This window comes from Nematolebias whitei, chromosome 20 (genome assembly GCF_014905685.2).
Source record: "Nematolebias whitei isolate Nwh7 chromosome 20, NemWhi1, whole genome shotgun sequence".
NCBI lineage: Eukaryota > Metazoa > Chordata > Actinopteri > Cyprinodontiformes > Rivulidae > Nematolebias > Nematolebias whitei.
Genome location: NC_056517.1, coordinates 33,264,686 through 33,271,633, shown reverse-complemented (window position 1 = coordinate 33,271,633; position 6,948 = coordinate 33,264,686).

Here is a 6,948-nt window from a genome sequence, read left to right as displayed (position 1 = left end):
GGAGCTAAACGGAGGCTGAGGGGGAGCTAAACGGAGGCTGAGGAGGAGCTAAACGGAGGCTGAGGGGGAGCTAAACGGAGGCTGAGGGGGAGCTAGACGGAGGCTGAGGGGGAGCTAGACGGAGGCTGAGGGGGAGCTAGACGGAGGCTGAGGGGGAGCTAAACGGAGGCTGAGGGGGAGCTAGACGGAGGCTGAGGGGGAGCTAAACGGAGGCTGAGGGGGAGCTAAACGGAGGCTGAGGGGGAGCTAGACAGAGGCTAGAGTCTGGTAGCTACCTTTGGTTAAGTGGTAGCTAACATTAGTAAAACTAACAACTAAACCGCCAGTTTAGAAAAACTGTCTAAAATGATCAAAACATGCTAAAGCTACATATTTTTTTGTTAAGCTACATGTGATTGTAGCTAAAAGGTGAAACTGGAAGCTAAAGGGAGCCAAAGAAAACCATTTCAGAGAACAATGCGTTTAAATAAACTGAATTTAAAACACCAACAGTCTCGGCACTAATCTCACGGTCGACACGAACGTTTAAATACACGAACAGCTAAAATGACACCAAGTGTACTGAAGTTATTTGTACGGGAAAATAAAAAGCGAGTAACGACGTGGACGCTGAACCAGTAAATGTCCAGGTGAGCTTCTGAGAAGCTTGAACTTAAGATGTTAGCCATAAAAACAAACACAGAAATATTTTGTTGCAAACAAAAGTCCTGGTTATTTATAATCGTACATAAATCTATATTTAAAAATGTGTTTTGGCACCATGTCAACACTCGCCTGGCCGGGGAACTTCAAGCTGCGTGGTGCACCTCATCATGGACTCCATTCACCCCCGCAGGCTGTTCACAAACCAACACTCTCGGGGGATAAAGTTTCCTCTGGCGTGCGCCGATGCTCTCTTCTGTTGTGCGCCGGAGTGTTTTTGGTGTGAATTAGTGAAAGTGGGTGATATTTAATCGGTGTTTTCCTCTCCAGGGTCGACAAGGACCGCAGTGGAGTGATCTCAGACTCTGAGCTCCAGCAGGCCTTATCCAACGGTACGTCTCAAGTCCTCACATTTATCCTCGCATTTCATCACACGTCTTCTTCCACCTTTTTTTTTTTTGTTTTTGATCGAAACAACTGACACTTTTCTGCAAGGAAAACCGATTGGGAGATAAATTTGTATCCCTGAGCAGCAGGTGAATAAAATGGAAATGTGTAGATTTGTTTTAATCCCAGAACAAAGGGGAGCAGGTGGAAAGTTTTTCCGTACTTGAGAGCCTCGGCAGAATTTAAAAGATGTGATGAATTTTAAAACCTCACTATCAAAAGATATAAAAAAACACTTAATGTCCATAAATATCTTAAAATGCATCTTAAATCTCCACCTTCGGGTGGTGGGGTGGCAGAGGCAGCAGGACCAGGAGAGAAACCTAGATCTCCCTCTCCCAAGTGACAATTTGCAGCTCCTTATGGAGGATCAATCTCAAAGTGTTCCCTGACCAGAGAGGATATATAATTCCTCCAGAGAGTTCTGGGTCCCCCAGGACCTCTTCCCAGTGGGCTTGTCCCACTGGGAAGAGGTTTTCAGGAAGCATCCTAATCAGAATCCAAACTGAATGGCCACATGTGAGGGTTGGAACATAGACCAGTAAATCCAGAGATTTGCCTTTCGTCTCTTATCTTCACCATGACCAGCCGAAGCAACGCCCTCATTACTGAGGATGAGACCCCGATCGGTCCATCCATCGTGAACTAGACGCCCAGAAACTTAAACTCCATCTGAGGCAAAGGCTCCCGCTCTGACCCGAAAGAGACATTAAACCCGTTTCCGGTTGAAAGTTTCACTGTAGTTTGACCAATGGTTCATGGGATATTTTACTAACAGACAAATGAACAGTAGCACAGACAGATGATCCTAAAACTTCAATGTTATCTAAACGTTTTTAAGATGGCCGCCACAGCTAATCGGCGTTAGCAAACACAAAAATAGCTGCAGCTCTGTCATTTTTACAGACACTGAGCTAAAGTTTGGTGTGGAGTACGGATGCACGATATTGGATTTTTGGCCAATATGTTTAAACTTATTTAGCCAATAACCGATACCAATACTGTAGGGATGTGCGATATGGCATAAAATTCATATCGCAATATGTATTGTGAAGGATGGCGATAACGATATATATCACGATATGTTTTTGGTATAAAACTTGCAATAGGAATGAGAAAAAAAAAGCACGGGGTGTCATTTTGCCTGCATTTATTTTGAAAACTGCTATACCACAAAATAATCTCAACTAAGAAAATTCCACCACTAGGTCCAGAGAGTTTTAAAATAATAAACAAATCAAGTATTAGGCTTCTTTCTTGTGGTGCAAAATATATCAAATGTAGTTTTAGCCATATGTTTTAAACAAAATAAAATGTTAACTCTTAACAGTTTCCAGTCTTCTCACTTAATAAATGAACAGCAACAAGTGCACACTTCCCCCTCCAACCCTCTAGTGGGCTTCTCCTTCCGCTATAAGGAGAGCCGACACAAAATGGCGACCAGTTTCCTCTGTGGCTTTGACCAGAGGGTCTCACAGTGAACTCACACAACACAGCGTTCTTTTCACAGAGCATGTTTCTCTAAAGCTCACCAACACTTACTGTAACTTTAGACAGAAAATAAAAACTTTTGACGGAACACAGCGTTTTGCGCATGTGTCCGAATACGGCAACACTACGGCAAGCCGGCCGCAGTTAGCTTGTAGCTTCGCTACTTAGCGCTCGAAGAAAAGACTTGTACGCCACTTGCGCAAAGTTTTCAACAACAAAAAAAAGTAACTCTTAAACTGACACCTCTGATTTTACATCAGACACAGCATTACTGCGGTTAGCCGTTAGAAGACCGATCTCTATCGTTTCTACGGTGTACCGTATATATCGCGCGCTCCTACAATACAATATTTATTTTCCTACATCTCCTTACAGAGACTACACAGCGTTCTCTGCTGTGGAATTAAAACACGTTATTCTCTTGGTCTCTGTCAGTTTGGCCTGCTACCAAATACAGAAACCAAAAAGGGGCTGAAAATGATGAAACGCTTCAACTTGGATTATGTTTAAAGTCGGATTCATTCATGACATTTACTCTCTAACACGACAACACTCGAACGGCGCAAATTTGTAAATTTTCACACATCTAAACTCGGTGACGTCATCACATTGTGCCGGAGCTGCAGGCGTCCTTGTCACTGGGTCGTCATACAAAAACGGCGCCTTTTTTATCCTGAGTTATTTGGGTGAGATGTCCGATTTTAACTTTAACGCTAATATCGACCGATACCTTTCTGATAATATTGTGCACCTCTAGTGTGGAGGTAGCTGAGAGTCATCTCCGTCCTGCAGGATCTTTTATGCTTTGGCCTGCAGGGTGGCGGGCGATGAAAAGCCTTCAAGGAATGCTCGTTTGATTTGGTTCAGGACTTCTTTGCCCAGTTTACCCACTGAAACCAGGCTAACATTTCACAGGTTTGGCTCAGATTCACTCTGCTAAACGCTGCTCATGACCCCATGAGATGTTCACGAACCTCAACCTTTGTCTTTTTAACCAATCGCTCATGACCGTAAGCCGCACGAGGCCCGTGTAACCTCCACCTCTGCAGGAAGTGATCAACTATGCGGCCTTTTGAAGAACGCAGCGTGTGAGTTTTAGTTGAACGAATCTGTGAATTCAAAAGATTAGAAGTGACTGGAAATGCTAACGATGGTAAAATCCCTCTTCAGGATTGGAGCATCACCTCACACATGGTTCCTGAACTGAAAATAAACGATGTTTGAGGGAGATTTGTTGCTCCTGTGAGCTGAAACACAGGGAACGATGAGTCGTTTCGTCTCGTGCGTTCAGCTTTTGTCCGTTTCTCCCGCAGGTTTTTACAGATTTCTGATTCTGCTCTGGGTTCTTTAAAGAATTCAGATTGAAAGCAGCTTTCATCAGGCTGCGCAGTGGCTCTCTCTCAGCATACTGATTAGAGAGCATTTGTGTTTTTCTTTTTTGGTCGTTCAGCCAGTTTTTATTTTTTCTATCCAGTTCTTGTGTTTACTGAGAGTGCACCTTGCTGCGCGTTCGTACAGCGAGCGGCAGGTTTCCCGGTCCTGACTCTGCCAGTTCATCGCTCCAGTTGAGATATGAAACAGAACCAGTGAAGCTGAACACACACACTGCACTGCGTCCTGTCCTGCAGTGCGCTTGCTAAAACACAAATCCTTCCAACTGCCTACCGCAGTTCTGCAAACGCAGGATTTCTCTCGATCTTTAGCCTCGCAAACATTCAAAATTTATTTTGTAGAGAACGTTATTTCAACTGTGTTCATCCCTCTTCCTTTTTTACTCCTTTCACTCCAGAGTCACTGAGATGGTGAAATGTTCATGCATGTCGGTTTTTCATAAATACACGTTTATTTATTATTAGTAGTAGTTACGATAACAAATTTTTGCTGAGCGATTAATCGTCTCAGAAATTATTGCGATAAACGATAATATTGTTATAATATTGACATTTGGCAATAATTAGTAATTATTGTGGGCAGCACGGTGGCGCAACTGGTAGAGCTGCTGCCTCTCAGCGAGCAGGTCCTTGGTTCAAACCCCGGTCCAGGGGCCTTTCTGGGTGGAGTTTGCATGTTCTCTCCGTGCATGCGTGGGTTTTCTCCGGGTACTCCGGTTTCCTCCCACAGTCCAAAAACATGCATGTTAGGCTGATTGGTAACTCTAAATTGTCCCTAGGTGTGAGTGAGAGAGTGAATGGTTGTTTGTCTCGTTTGTCTCTATGTGTCCCTGTGATGGACTGGAGACCCGTCCAGGGTGTACCCCGCCCCTCGCACAGTGATTGCTGGACATGGGCACCAGCGACCCCCGTGACCCAAAATGGAATAAGCGGGTAAAGATAATGGATGGATGGATAGTAATTATTGTAAAAATTTAAGAAGAAATGTTGGTTAATTTGTTTTGAGTGTAGTACCTTTTTTGACCACCGGATGGCAGTATAAGAATGTTTGAACTGAAAGATGGATAGTGAGGGAGCGAGCAGCGTGTCTCTTGAAGAAAAATGGAAGGGAGGCCTCTTGACGTGATATGGGCTGACATGGCAGACGCTCGGTGTGGTTTGAGCTCTTTAGCATAATATTTTTCACACAAAGCTTTTAATAAAAAATCAGTAAACAAGTTCTCAGCTTCTTTTTGCAGAGAAAAACAACTTTTTACACGAAGGCACTGGTTTCAACCGTGAATTTTGGAGCTTTGACAAAACAGAGTTTTTTCCCCTGAGGTCAACCTCTTAGCTTAGCTCGTAGCTTAGCTTCTCAGCTTAGCTGCTAAACGATCCAAAAACGCAATTTTGGACAATTAAAACAGATTTTAAAGCGAAAAGGCAAAGGGCGGGGTCAGTGAAGAGCCTTTTGTCTTCAGTAGAAAGAGACACACGAAGAAACGATAAAGCCAATAAATGAAAATGAGGTCGATAATTTTCATTTATCATGCGATTAATTGATTTATTGTTTATCGTGACAGGTCTATTAATAGTTAAAGGATATTAGTGATCAGGGCTATTCAACTGGCGGCCCGGGGGCCAAATCAGGCCCATGGATGAGCTCTGTTCGACCCACCATTGGGCTCATTTAAAAATAAAACTAGATTTTAAATCGTAAAACAACCTTACTTAATGAGAATAACTGCTGGATGTCCGTCCCCAAAGCTCTTGACTTTCAGTAACTGTGGCCCCCCCAAACAATTTAGTTGAATATCCCTGTTCATAGATGGTTGTCAAGATAACGCCCACAGCCATCGGATCCTTAAAACCATAAAAATGTCTTCAGTTTTGCAGATATCGAGGTAACATTAGGTGTGGTAGTTGCCGAGAGGCGTTCATGACACAAACTGCTGATTCAGAGGCTGACTGGTTCTTGTTCAGCCGTCCTTCACCCTCACTGCTCATATGTTCGCAGAGTTGTGTAAAACTGACGTTTTCCACTGGTGGAAACAACCTTTGTCATTTTTAGCCAACAGGGAGAAGCACGAGTTGTTTCTGTCCGCCGTCTTTAATTGTTCTCCTGCAGTCATGACTGTGGGATTACATAATCCACAGAAAGGCAGCGAGCCGCTGATCCACTGCCCTGTGACCATTACTGTTGTTGTGACTCACAAGCTGTGATTTGGCAGAACAACGTCTACATGCTTCAGAGTTATAGTTTAACTTCTGGCCTCAGAACCTGAACAGCTGCTTTTATTTATGTGGAAAAGAATAAAATAATTTTATGGATCGGCAGACGAGGGACTTTAAGAGTAACAGATTCAGGAAGCTTGATTACCTTCAGCAGTGGTCCGTCTTCGTTTGGCCACGAAAATGACGTCATTTTAAGCAGCTGCTCTCAAAATCCAGACTTCAGTCCAGATCTGGACCTAGAAACGAGCCCACATACGTTGACTAGTTCTCAGTAAAGATCTCATTTAAGAGATGTGGTGTTTCATGTGCCCAGTGTTTAAAATCGAGGCTTATGTTCATGTTCACGGCTCACAAAACCGTAATCTACTCTTCTAAACTGCCATTTTCCCTCCAGGTTGCTTCGTAGTTGAACTTGTTGCGTGCACGTTTGTGTAGATGCTCAGTCATCTAGAACTTTGTGAATCCAGTTGGAAAACAACAAGACAACTGGACCTCTGTCCTGTTAGTTGAAGACTTTTGGCTTCCTGAAGTGAATGGAGAAGATCAGGAATGAGATCATCAGAGGTACAGCACAGGTTGAAGGACTGGGAGATAAAGTTAGAGAGGACACACTGAGATGGTTTGGACATGTCCAGAGGAGGGACAGTGGTTTGGACATGTCCAGAGGAGGGACAGTCATTTGGACATGTCCAGAGGAGGGACAGTCGTTTGGACATGTCCAGAGGAGGGACAGTCGTTTGGACATGTCCAGAGGAGGGACAGT